The sequence below is a fragment of the Manis pentadactyla genome, chromosome 4 (genome assembly GCF_030020395.1).
Source record: "Manis pentadactyla isolate mManPen7 chromosome 4, mManPen7.hap1, whole genome shotgun sequence".
In the NCBI taxonomy this organism is placed as follows: domain Eukaryota; kingdom Metazoa; phylum Chordata; class Mammalia; order Pholidota; family Manidae; genus Manis; species Manis pentadactyla.
In genome coordinates this window covers 131,087,424-131,101,506 of record NC_080022.1, presented here as the reverse complement: position 1 = coordinate 131,101,506, position 14,083 = coordinate 131,087,424, and the positions used below count along the sequence as shown (strand labels likewise).

The following is a 14,083-nucleotide window of genomic DNA, read 5'->3' as shown; positions in this document are numbered from 1 at the left end:
AATTTGGGAAACAGCAGCCATCTCCTGCAAGTGAATGATCATCATCATTATCATCAGGAATGTAAGACTGGCCAAGTGTTCTATCACATATACATACCTTTAAGAACTTTGAGGAAGGACGGGACAGAGGCATCTCAACTCCACTTTTATAGAGACCATTCTGCAAACACAGCATCCATCTCAGCTGTCCTAGTTGGGAACCTACTTGGCAAGACCTTTTTTGGCAATCTGCACAATATTCGCTGACTGTGGCTGTGAATGGATATAATTAGAAATATTCCTTGTCACCTATAAATAATTTGAGGGAGGATAATCTAGGGTTCTTTATAGGCATTTGATAGGGGATGGGGATCCAAGGCTTCTAAGGCTGTTTCTCCAGCTTTGCTGTTGCATCATTCATCACAGACTTCAAAGCCAGGTTCCTACTTACTCTCCTGCCTATAAAATTGGCCTGACAGAATGAGCCTGACACGAGGAGCTGAGGACTAATTGATTTGTTAGTGCTTAGAGCTGTTACAGAGCTTGGATGAATTTTAGATCTGACACTATGATTGGAAGCAGTGAGTGGTGGATATTAAGGCAGAAAATTCCTTGCCAGGGTCCAGATTTTAGAAACACTGGTGATAGATTCTTTTAAAGTCTAAAAGTCTGCACATGAAGAAGAAAGTGAATTATCAGCTTAGGCAGTGGTGATGGACTAGTGGTGAAGACATGAGGGATTTAGAGTAGATATAAACACTTCAGTTCCTTCTTTGGAGGCCTTGCCATGGATATCTCCAGCTCATATGTTTGCAGCAGGGGACGACAGGATGCTGTGTGATGTTCCATGCCATGTTTCCATCATATAATGGAAGGAGACTCAAACATGCATTCCTAGTTCACTGGCAAATCCTCATGCCTAGCTGTAGCTCTGAGGTGGGTATCACTGTTTTTATTTAAGGTGGGAGGAAAGACACGGTACCCACAAGACTCTCTGTGGACTGAGAAGATGAGCAGGCCATCCCATGTGCCCCTGATACGTGGAAATTGGGTTTAGGTGGTTTTGCCACATGCCCAGCTGTTGCTGAATATGACAGGAAATTTTTCTACTTTAAGTGTGTCCCTAAGATATGGTGTGATATTTTTGACTGTCATCTACTAGCTTAAATTGCTGATTATGTGATCACGGTTTTTATACATCCCATTGACTTAGAATTTCTCTGTAACACATTAACTATTGAATCTTACATACTTTTTACTTCTTCTGATACCATACAATGAAATAGATGGTCAGGATTCTTTTTTTTTCCATGGAAATGACTCACAGAATTCTAATGACTTACACAGAATGTTAGGCTGTAAGCCAGAAAGAAGAAACATCTTCTGATTTTTCTGTAATTTAAGATTTGTTTCTATTTCTTTTTAAACTTATTATCTAAATTATAAGCATAGTAAATATTATCAAGCACATGCACTACTTTTGGGACTGAGAGATAAAGGAAGAAACTCCGGATGAAACCAAGGCTCATGGGCTGAGTCATACAATGCTAGTGACGAGGACTCGTCACCTAAAAGTGAGAGCTTTGAGCAGCTGCAGATGGACCGATCACTCAGCCCTTGAGAGCTCTAAAACAAGACAGTGATATTCTGGTGGAGATGGGCATGGACCACCAGCAGGGGGTCCGAGAACTCTGCAGAGCTTGGGGAAGGAGAGAAGAGCAGCAGTGCTCAATGAGGGAGACGACGTTTCCCTTACACCCGCTTCTCTAAGGACTGAATAGGAAATACGGGACATTAATACCAACACTTCTTGTATTTGTGTGATTCTTAATGCCTACAGTTGGGTGGGAAGGATGGCTTCAATCCAAATTAGGACAGTGACTTTAGATGCGATATTTAAACAGTCTGGATAAAAGCTTCTCCCTAACATTTCTCCTGAAGATTCGGAAATAATATAGGCTTTTGTGATCTTGTACTTTTTTATTTACTGAAAACATAAATTCTGTGAATACCTAATAGTTGCTTCCCTTATTGAGTTGTATGAATTAAGTTAGATTATATAAGTAATCTATAATATATAATATTTATATAAATACTACATTATTATAGATAATGATATTATACCATTAAAGGAGATTATACATAATTTCATTTAATTCACATTAGTTAATTAATTCTCATTAATGGATACACACACATATGCACACGTATTTGTCAAATGCTTAAAACAGTGTCACCAGGGGCTGCTGAAGCAGACATTTCTTTTTTATTTTATTTTATTTTGGTATCATTAATGTACAATTACATGAGCAACATTATGGTTACTAGACTTCCCCCATTATCAATTCCCCCCCACATACCCCATTACAGTCACTGTTCATCAGCATCGTAAGATGCTATAGTGTCACTACTTGTCTTCTCTGTATATACTGCCTTCCCCGTGTCCCCCCTCCACTACATTATGTGTGCTAATCGTAATGCCCCTTTTCCCCCCTTATCCCTCCCTTCCCACCCATCTTCCCCAGTCCCCTTCCCTTTGGTAACTGTTAGTCCATTCTTGAGTTCTGTGATTCTGCTGCTGTTTTGTTCCTTCAGTTTTCCTTTGTTCTTATCCTCCACAGATGAGTGAAATCATTTGATACTTGTCTTTCTCCGCCTGTCTTATTTCACTGAGCATAATACCCTCTAGCTCCATCCATGTTGAAGCAGACATTTCTTAATACGAGGTAAAGGTCCCAATGACATGCTGACACTTCTCCCACATATACCCAGGGAATCAAAATGGTGGTAAAGGGCTAAAGATAGATAGTGGTTAGGAAATGTCAGTGAACATGATTATTTTTGTTGCTGCTGTGTTTTTATTAAATAAATTTTGTTCAAAAAATATGCAGCTGGGAACTAGGTTGGAGATTTTCATGTCTAGCATCTGTGTTGTCCAATCTGGCAACATGACTCAGGAAAACCCTTTAGATTGGCAAGTCAGATTGAGTTCAGTTTTCTTGTAAATTTCTGTGGGGTTCCAGCGGTTCACCACTACAAGCAGGAAGCTGTACATTCTTTTTTTTTTATTAAGGTATTATTGATATACACTCTTATGACTGTTTCACGTGAAAAATAATGTGGTAACTACATTCACCCATATTATCAAGTCCCCCCACACCCTATTGCAGTCACTGTCCATCAGTGTAGTAAGATGCCACAAATTCACTATTTGCCTTCTCTGTGCTACACTGTCTCCCCCGTGACTCCCCACACCATGTGTACTAAACATAATACCCCTCCATCCCCTTCTCATTCCCTCCCCACCCACCCTCCCACACCCCTCCCTTTTGGTAACCACTAGTCCCTTCTTGGAGTCCGTGAGTCTGTTGCTGTTTTGTTCTTCAGTTTTGCTTCGTTGTTATACTCCACAAGTGAGAGAAATCATTTGGCACTTGTCTTTATCTGCCTGGCTTATTTCACTGAGCATAATGTCCTCCAGCTCCATTTATGTTATTGCAAATGGTAGGATTTCTTTCTTTCTTATGGCTGAATAGTATTCACTATATACTCATTTTTAAGCCAATTTTTTGTAACAGTCTGCAGAATTCTCCTTCTAACATGTGGATATAGTAATTCACTCACTTGTCTATTCTATATATATTTATTGAATGTCTCTCCTATGTGTCAGTCACTGGTCTAGCACTGTTACTACCAAAACTGGCCATGCCCATGCCCTCGTAGCAATTTCAGTTAATGGGTGAAAAGCAAACAGATAAACAAGTCAGCATGTAGTAGGCTAGGTGGGATCAGTGCTAAAGAGAACAAAAAGGTGGGGTAAGAAGGAAAGGGAGTATCGCACCGAGCTGGTTGATCTGGGGGGGCTCTGCCTAACAAGGTGACGATCTGAGAAGTCTGAGCAAAATGAAGGAGCAAGTAATATGGGTGTCCAGGAGAAGAGTATTTCAGACAGAGGGAACAGAAAGTGCAAAGATCCTAAAGTGTTCAAGGAGCAGTAAGGAAGCCTGTAACAGGAGCAACATGGGCAAGGGGAGAAGGGGCATCAGTTAATGTAGGACCTCACAGGACAGTATAGGGGCTTTAGTTTTTAATCTGAATGGAACAGGAGTCAGAGGAGAATTTCAAGAAGAGGAAGAATGTAGTCTGATCAAAGATTTAAAAAAAACTACTTTGGTTGCTGTGTTGACTGTAGATCGTAGGCAGCAAAAGGAGGCCATGGGTAGGCAGCAGGCCATTGCAACAGTATAGATGGCAGAGGGTAGTGGCTTGGGCCATGCTCCAGTTACTGTAGCTGCAGAACAAGTTACCCCAAACACAATGGCTTCAAACAACCATTTTGTTATGCCCATGGACTTTGTGGGTCAGGAATTTGGAATCTAGGACACAGCAGTTTCTTCTACAATATCTGGGGCCTCTGAGAATCCAAAGCCTGGGAGTGATTAAACAGCTAGGGGCAAATATTATGTCTCATAAAAAAGTCTGGAGGAAGAAAGGACTGCTGGGAAGGATAGCTAATAAATGAAGTGGTACCTGGAGGCAGACAGGGGGTGAAGGGACGGTTTGTTAAAAGAGGGGAGAGACTAAGCACATTTGTGTTAATGAGAAGAATTCTGTAGAGTCAGTAAATTGGCGATGCAAGAGAGGGAGGGCATTATTGTGGGAAACAAGGTGAGAAGGGCCGAGTCCAGAGGCCAATCGGGAGGTTTGGACTCTGATGGGAGCAGGGATACCTCATATACTAGGAAAGAAGGCAGAGAGTGAGGGCAAGATGCTGGTTAGTTGGTAGATTTGATGGTGGGGGATGGAGTTCCTATGTGCTTGCTTCTGTTTTCTCATTGAAATATGAGGCAAGGTCATTGGCTGAGAGTGAGGCACTGGTGGAGGTATAGCGGGTCTGCAGAGAGAAGGGGCAAAATATTTATGTTAAAGAGTGGGAGGTGTCTTAGACTTGCCCGGAAGTATTCAGGTACAATCATGAAGTTCAAGTGAGACCAGTTTAGCAGCTCTGTATGTTTTTCCCCATCAACTTCAAGTGCTTGAATGTGGCCACAAAAAAGCTGAATTTAACCAAGGTGAGACTTTGTCAGGAAAATGAAATTTAGGGAGAGAAGGGCAAAGGAGTTAAGAATCTTTTCAAGTGATTATAATATTGGACCATGAAATTTAAGTTTGACTAGGAAGGAGGGGAGATGTGTGGGGACTTATCAAGACAGTGAAAAAGTGGTGGGAGTCAGTGGATATGGAATCTTGATAATGTCAAAGAATTACTGGGATGGAATAGCTGGGGTAGGTGAGATGAGGAAGAGGAGGTACTGGATAGACACTGAGTAGAATAAATGCTTTGTCGCCATGTATGATAATTTTTATATGCTGTTGGATTTATTTGCTGGTATTTTGTTTGGGGTTTTTGCATCTACGTGCATGAGAGATACTGGTCTGTGGTCTTCCTTTTCTGTAACATCTGTATCTGGTTTTGGTATTAAGGTCATGCTGGTCTCATAGAATGAGTTAGAAAACATTCCCTCTGCTTCTATTTTCTTAAAGACACTGTGGAGAATCAGTATCATTTCTCCCTGTGTGTTTGGGAGAACTCACTAATGAAATCATCTGGACCTGGTACTGTCTTTTTTGGAAGCTTATTAATTATTGATTCTATTTATTTAACAGAAACCTACTCAGATGATCCCTTTCTTCTTGTGTGCTTTGGTAATTTGTGCAGAGATTGAATGGGATGCTTGGAAATGAGACCTTTGTGAAGGTACAGATATTGATAATGAGAATGTCAATGATGATTCTATGTTGATCTACTTCAAACTACTCCCCAGGGGTAATTTTCTATACATACAAACATTTTTATGCACACACACACACACACACATATATATATATATAATGTATCTATACTTGTACAAATGGGAACATTCTGTACTGATGGTCTTGGACTTTTTTTCTCATCATTATGCATTTTGAGCTTCTTTTCATGCCAACATCCATTCATTTAATTGGTATTTATTGAGCAGACATACAGCAGCTTAAAAACAAAGCCCTTGCTCTCATGGAATTGATGTTTTGATGTGGGGGATGGTGGAGACAATAAATCCATTTTTAAAAGTTCAAAAGTATTTTCTTACTTTAAATGATATACTATGGAACCCATAAATTAGTGAGTAGAGACTGATGAGGGAGTGATGGACAGGGGGCCATATTTGGTATGGCAACTGGGTAGGCTTCCTTGAGCTGTGACTTGAATAATGTGCAAAAATGTGAATGAAGACCATTCTAAATGGGGAAAATTATGGGGAAATGAGAGAGTGAAAAATAGATCCATATTTAGAATGTCTACTACATGGTTTTTAGTAGACATTCTAAAAAGGTGTATATATATATATATATATATATATATATATATATATATTCTAAAAATTTGATATATATTGCTTCATTTTATCCTCATGCAAACCTAAAGAGTAAAAAGTGTAATTATTGCCACAGACTGAGAGGAATCAAGCCACAGTCTGGTTAAATAAATTGCCTAGTGCTGGTGTGGTGTGTGATAGAGTCAAGACTCAGCTCAGGCAGGGTTGCCCTGGAGACCATTGCTTCTAGCTGTGCAGCCTCTAGTGTCCCTTTCATCTTGAAGATTCTGAATTTATCTAATGATTTTACTGACACAATAAAAACTGTGGCAGAAGTAAAAGCTAACAGAATAGTAAGTGAGAGACCTTCTGCCAAAGTACTTACTCTTGATGAAAACCTACATTTATCTCACGTGGTGTTACAGTGCCCTGTTGTTGAACATGCCGTAATGCTGTCCTACCAGAAGCCAGCATAATAAACTACCCCGAGGTACACAGAACTATGGGAAGTACACGATACTGAAAAGACAGAGATATGAAGGGGCTTAACATTTTCTGTGCTACAGGATAGAAGTAGAGCCTTGAAAATGTTTTTCAGAAATTCTGTCTTGGTAACATAGCCATCATTTGTTGCTACATGTATGTATATTTTGCTCATTCACCACTTTCCCCTTATAGCTGTCTGCGCCTTTCCTCGTGCTTGAACAGAGTGAATAGAGAAGCATCTGCTAGATGTTATAATTAACTCAGAGGCACATTGATTCCTGTGAAAGTGAGTCTAAATGGGAAACAAATGGGGAGACAGAATCATTCAAGTCTCCCCAGTTGTTCTATTTCATTATTTGGGGCTTCTCTGATTCCTAGGCATTGGTATTTATTTGTATGCCTTACTCTTATTTTCCCCTCTAGTTGTTATCTGACATTTCTACTTTAAGTGGTAAAAAATCATGTGCCGCCCACACTGCTCAGGCAATATTAATTAGTTACTATTTGAGAATCTAATTTCCTGTGTGCTGATGAAGCATAATTAAAAATATCAGTGGACAAATTTAATTTTAACTTAAGTCTCCTTAAATTCTCGTTTCTTACTTTGAGTTAGACAGCAAGACACACTGGGCATCTTGCTCCAGAAGGAGGACTTTTATGTTTAATATCATGTTTACTTTTGGGATTTTTTTTTGTCGGTTCAAGTTTTAGGTATGCTACCAAAATACCTTTATCTTTATTAGAAAAGAAGTACCACGAAAATCACTGCTGTCCCTGTTGACAGCTGGAGTCTGCTATAGAATTGCAAGTAGAGGTGGGAGGAAAACACACTGCTCCAAAGTAGAGGGATATCAACGAGAGATAAGGGTAAAGGAGTAGGAGGCAGTTTGTAGGGAAACTGGAGTAAATGTTTCAGTTTGAGGATATTCTGGATTTCTATGAACTTTACCATGTAAAAGGTTACCTATTGATTTTGAATGTGCTGAAACTAAGAGAAAACATTTTAAAAACCAATTTTTTCTTAAGGATATGTTGTAGTTGGGGAAAAGTCAGAAGTAAAATGTGAGTAAGTGTAACTATTTTTCTTTAAATAAGCAAAGGAAATGAATCAATCCACAATCTGGACTTTCTTTGAATAACAGGAGAGATAAGACAGGATGCAATAATTGAAGAAGAACAATAAGATAGGAGGCATTAACTGAGCAGGAGACCCAAGACGGGATGCAATAACTGAGCGTAAAAGATAAGACAGGATAGAATAGCTGAACAGAAGAATAAGACGAGACGTAATAAGTGAAGGGGAGCTATAAAGGATGCAATAAATGAGAGCAGGAAAGAGAAAGAAGACAGGATGCAGTTACTGAACCAGAGAGTCAAGAGGATGGGATAACTGAATAGGGGGACAGGACAGGTGACAATAACTGAAGGGGAGAGATAAGGAAGCATGTAATAAATGAGAGGGAGAGAAAAGACAAGAGTACAACAAATGAGAGACAGGGAGAGGGAGAAAGAGAAGAAGAGAGAGAAAGATGAAAGGAAGGAGAGAGAAGACAGGATGTAATAAATGAGCAGGAGAAATAAGACAGAATAGAATAACTGAATGAAAAGATAAGACAGGGTGGAATAACTGGACAGAGGAGGTAAGACCGAATGCAGTAAATGCAACTGAGAAATAAGATAGGACGCAATGAATGTGCAGGAGAAGTGAGAAAGCATGAAATAACTGCAATAACTCTCTTAAAGAGAGTTAAGACAAGATACAGAAATTGAGCAGGAGACATAGACAGGTTGCAATAATGGACCGAAAGAGATAAGACAGGTTTGAATAACTCAATGAGAGAAATAAGACAGGAAGCAATAATTTAACAGTGGAAAGTATTAGGCAATTGCTCTAGAGAGATTCTCCCTTCTATTAGGGAAAGTTTCCTGGAGACAGAGCCCCTGAAAGAGGAAAGCATTAAGGTCAGAGGCAACAGGAGCAAGAAGAATATGACAGTGATATTAAAGTATGGGAAAGATATCATTATGTCTACTTGGGTGTCATAGAACATGTAAGAGTGAATGCTTTTGAGTTCTCAAGAAGGCAGTAAAGGGCATAATGTTTAAGCTGAGACTTAAACAATGGGTAACATTTGTCCAATGGACAAAAGTTGGAGGGCATGCAGGCAACAAATTCAAGGGTACAGAAACATTCATTCATTCATACTTTCAAAATATAATTACTGAGCATGTACTGTTTTCCAGGCACAATGCCAAATGAAGGGATACAGGAATGAACAAGTAAGACCCCAAACCTACATTCAGTGTGGCTTACATTTTAATGAGGGAGAAAGGCATGATTTATTTATAGTTTAGTAAGTGATAGGTGAAGAGAGCATATAACGCAGAACATCTGACCTCTTCAGGAGGTTCTAGGGAAGTTTTCCTAAAGAAATAAAATTTCGACTGATATTTAGAGGATAAGTAAGTCTTAGCTAAGCAAAGTACAATGAGAAGTGAGAAAGAGTCCTTGAAGCTGAAGGAACAACATGTGCTCACAGTATATTCATGGAATGGAAAGGAGGTCAGTGTAGCTAAAACATAAAGGGAGGAAGAGAGTATCACCAGGTGGAGCTTGCAAGGTGGACAAGGACCATCTTCAGGACTTTAGTCTTTATGATAAGGTAAAAGGAGGATTTTAAGCCAGAGAAAAACATGATCAGTCTATGATTTTTTTAAGAAAGATCTCTCTGGATGCAGTTTAGATTCTGCCAGAATGGTTTAGATTTGGGAAGGAAGAATAGATGTGTGAGAGACCAGGCAGTAGGTGATGAGAGTTTGGGTGGGGAATATGGCAGACAATACAGACAGAAGTTGATAGTCTTGAAAGATATTTAGGAGTAATAAAGAAAAAACATGATGATTGATTGGGTATATATCCAATCCATCATTTTCTGGTGCATTAAGGACAGGTAGATTTCAAGGCTTATTCCTAAATTGTGGGAGTCCAGCTCCAGCCTAGGGGTGGGATGCCCGAAGGTGCAGGATGGAGTAGGCGTACGGAGAGGCAGGACATGGAGTCAGCTGGAGGAGGTCTCTTGACAAAGTGCCGATGACAGCTTTATTTATACCATTTTGCACAAGGATATGATTTTTTTTATTTGTTCTTTTGATTAACAAGCATAGGCAAGCTTTTTTCTTTCTGTTTCTTTCTAATCTATACATGGTTAGCCAAGTGTTAGACAGGTGATCTTTCTTCTGTTCCTTGACCTAAACTTTTCCTAGCAACATGTACTCTATTGTGTCTCTTGCTTCTATGCAAAGTGGTTTCTGAGTAATGCATGTGACCACAGAAACGTGCAGCATGTAGCAGCAACTATGGAGTCTATCAGCTCAGGGTGAAATACAGGTCACTCACTACTACAGTTAGTTAGGCAGGTATCATCATCTATATTTCTAATGCAATGGGTACATTTTATCCCCTCATAATATTTATTCTATCATAGGTAGATGCAAAGTGAAGATAGAAAGCATGATTTAGTGCTGTTAGAAGGCAAGTATAGATGATCAGGTCTGTGCTTATAGACCAGGTATTGATCCAAGCTAGACAAGGGCAACAAAATATCCATGGGGGTAGACAATTTCTCTCAACACTCGGGGGGTGAGGTTCTAAGCCTCACCTCTGTTGGCCCCCATTTTCTCACCTGATGGCCCCCCCTGTGACTGTGCCTGTCTTAGGTTGTTCCTCCCATGAGGAATCTTACCCGTCTCTGGCTAACCAGCCATCTTCCAGGGCCATACAGGGAGATGTAAAGCTGGTAAGTGAGAGAGAAGCAATATTCTTTGAAAATGTTATCTTTTTACTTCTTTGCAAATTTATGCCCTGTGGCTTCCAGGCCCAGCACTTGTCTTGAGGTATCTTTACCTCTTGGAAAAATTATGGTACTCGGTAATTCCAAATACGAGGCACAGGTTCTAGTAAAAGGCTGTAATTAGGAAGAAAGAAGAAAAGTTATAGAAGTAGCAGATGGAAGGAAACATGAGAAGATGGATTAAGTGTCAGACAGGGATATTCCATTCAGTATTCCCCTATAACTCTATTTCTCTAATTTTCCTATATAACTCTTCATCACTAATTTCACTAGCATTGCAAACAAGGGGGGCATTCCCACTTAGGTGGAGATGGGGCAGTCAATGTTTGACTAGCTACCTGCAGGTTTTGGTATTCCATGCCAAGAATGCCATCTGGCCTCTGCATGTTCTATTCTTCAGGAGCACTGTCCTGAAAAGCTTCTGAGAAGTTTATGCTGTCCTCCTTTCCGTGCTGCTTAGCAAAGTTTAGCTTAGTCTTTGGCAAAAATGCAAGCAAAAGCAAAGCCAATAGTATAATGGAAAAAAACAAAATCAAGGTGGGTAATAGGGGGAGCCAGCTGCGAAGGCCCCTGCTTTGTGGGGGTCTTCCTCCAGCCTGAGCTTTGCTACACAGCTTGAGTAGCATGGCTCCCGGCACTAAATATTTAGCTTGAGCCACTGAGTGATTACTGTTGCCACCCACTATGATGAGAAACAGCATAGGAACACAGGGGAGGCTGAAGGGAGAGGAGGCCAGGGTAATGGATTGTCTTGACTTTGTTAAGTTGAAGTGCCTATTAGTAGAAATACCAAGTCTGGAGCTCAGAGTAGAGAACCAGAGTTGGGTTATAAATTTGGGATTCAGAGGTTATGGATAGTAATAGAAATTATAGGAGTGGATGAGATCATCCAAGAAGAAAATACAAAGTGAGACAAGAAGGCGCTAAGGTGGAAACTTGGGCCACATCACATAAAGTACACAAAAACACCTGATGGTTAGACAGAGAAAGATGAGCTACGAAGAAAAGCAGAACTGGGCAGAGTATTGGAACATTTTCAGTAAGAGAGAATGGTCAGATGTATAACAAGCAGTTAGAAGGTCGAGCTAATTATGAATTGAGAGGTGTCCATCTGATTTAGTAATGAAGATGTCACTGAGGGTCATGGGGAAGTCCATTTAGATCGAGTAGAGGGAGAAAATGCCAGATAAGAATGAGCTGAGTAAGGGGGAGGTGAGGAAATGGGGGCTGTGGAAATGCAACACTTCTGAGAAATTTTATCTTAAAGGAAATTAGAGAAATGAGACAATAACTGGAGAAAAGAAATAGGGTCAAGGGTGAGTTTGAGAAGGGATCCAGTAGAATGGGAGATATTAGGAAAAAAAATGAAAGATAAGGAGAGTCCACGGTATAAATATTCTAAGAAGGGAGGGGATAAGAGTCAGAGCCAAGCAGCAGCGGTGGCCCCGAACTGGAGGAGATGAGACTGCTTGACAGTAGAAAGGGGAGACCATTTAATCCGATGGCTCCTATTTTTTCTTTTAAGGAGGATTTGAGATCATTTTCTGGGCCAAATGGGAGAATGGGGATTTGAAGAGAGTGGAGATTTGCAACAGAGAGAACTAGAATGACTCAGTAAGTTGACTACATAATTCCAGCAGTGAAGGCCTAGTGAGATTAGTGATCGGGAATTTATTGTTGTATTGTTTTCTCCAGAGTGTGGAGTAGTGAATTTTTGGATTCATTCAGGTTTAGTGTTTTCCCACTCAAGTGCGATGATGGGTAAGTGATGACAAGGAGTGTACAGAAATATTATGAGCTGTTGCTTGGTTGGGAGAGAAATAAAGATAAAATAGGGGCTGATGAATATGGGAGAAGTAAAAGGTCAGAATACTGGAGGTGCCAGTGGGGCTGAAGAACTGTTATGTTGGAGAGTCCAACAAGAAGCTAGAAAATTAGAAAGGAGACGCTTGACTTGGTGACAGTGACGGTTGGGCATTTCCTAAGTGAGGCCGTGGAAGAGGTAGAGTGTAAGAGAAGGCAGTGGAGGTGGGGGTCAATGAATTTGGTGAATCATCCATGTGGACACTGAACTCTTCCAGAAATGTGGTATGAATCACGGGGAGAGAGAAGAGGTGCCCAAAGTTTTCATGAATGAAAAGTCAGTAGATGACCACAGTAGGTATGTGGAACAGCGGAATAGCATGAATCTCAAGGAAGAGCTTTCTGCAAGGAGATAAGCAACAGTGGGGATCAAGGCAGGATACTGTTTCTAGCTTAGGACTTAAGTTCTTAAAGCAAGAGAGAATAAGAGCACTTCCAAGGTTGGGACAGATTTCAGTTTAAGCCAAGAGGTGGGGACAATGTTCAAGGGGCACAAGGAGTCTCATGTTTTCCAGGAGTGTCAGTATTAAGTGAGGGTACAACTAAGATTGGCTAACATGATCAGACCCTACCTTCCTTTCCTGCCTCTTTGCTTAACATTTGTCTGCTTATCTATTCATTTTTATCATTTAGTCAATGACCAAATGAAATGGCAATGTGGACTTGGAATACTAGCTTGTAATCTTTGGCAGAAAATTGGATAATATATTAAGGATTGTTAAAAACTGCTTTCTAAATTATTTTAAAGTGCAGCTCAGAGTTTAGTGTTAGAATAAACAGTTTTCTCCAAGTATCAACAGGAAACCAGTGGAGGGGCAGAACAACCCAGTGGGAATCTTCTCCAGGAGATGAGGTGCAGACATGTGCAGCTGGATGATTTAACCTACTAGATAATATAATTTAAAATATTTAATTTTGTATTGTTCCTTTTAAGTAGGCTGTGTGCTCTTTTTGTAAGACCTTTATTATATTCCTAATAGGCAAGATACTTGCTATTTTAAGAAAATTGCTCCCTGTCTGTTAAACATGAGATAAGCAGAAGGCGCATGCTACCCTCCACACATGTAAATTTGTAGTAGTACCGATTCTAATCATGATGACACAGTGCTATGGTAGAAAGGCATGATGTGGCAATCTAAAGATACAATAGAGTGTGGGGAACTGACTTTAAAAGAAATATTAACTGGCCTTCTATTGCTATCAGAAGTACAGAGAGAGAGCCTTGTAAAAGATACAAAGTTTCCAGAGAGATAGATGAAAAATACTGAGAATACAGCCATTCTTAACTCCTGTTTATCATTCTAATGTGGTAACAAGGCAGGAGGCTCAGTAAAACAAACAAGTAAGCATATTGCAGATACCAAAAAACTAAAAATCTCTTACATTTAGAAAGCACCAGAAAAATCTATGGAACGTATTTCCTTCTCTAGGGATCCTAATCTCAATTTAATAGTTCATGGAGTTATAATGGAGAGTTTGCAGTTTGAATATCTTTGGGTGTCTAATCCAATTTTTTTTACATTTTCTTTTATTCTCTGCAGGTAATTA

The 14,083-nt window shown here is 39.9% G+C and overlaps 1 long non-coding RNA gene across 1 annotated transcript in view; it reads left to right on the top strand.

The window, feature by feature from the left end:
• Window positions 1–777: 777 nt before the first annotated feature.
• Window positions 778–14,083, top strand: part of LOC118933450 (uncharacterized) — a 31,912-nt gene continuing 18,606 nt past the window's right edge. Inside the window, exon 1 of the long non-coding RNA XR_005033119.2 lies at window positions 778–915. This is a non-coding gene — a long non-coding RNA (uncharacterized LOC118933450). The remainder of the gene's footprint in view (window positions 916–14,083) is intronic.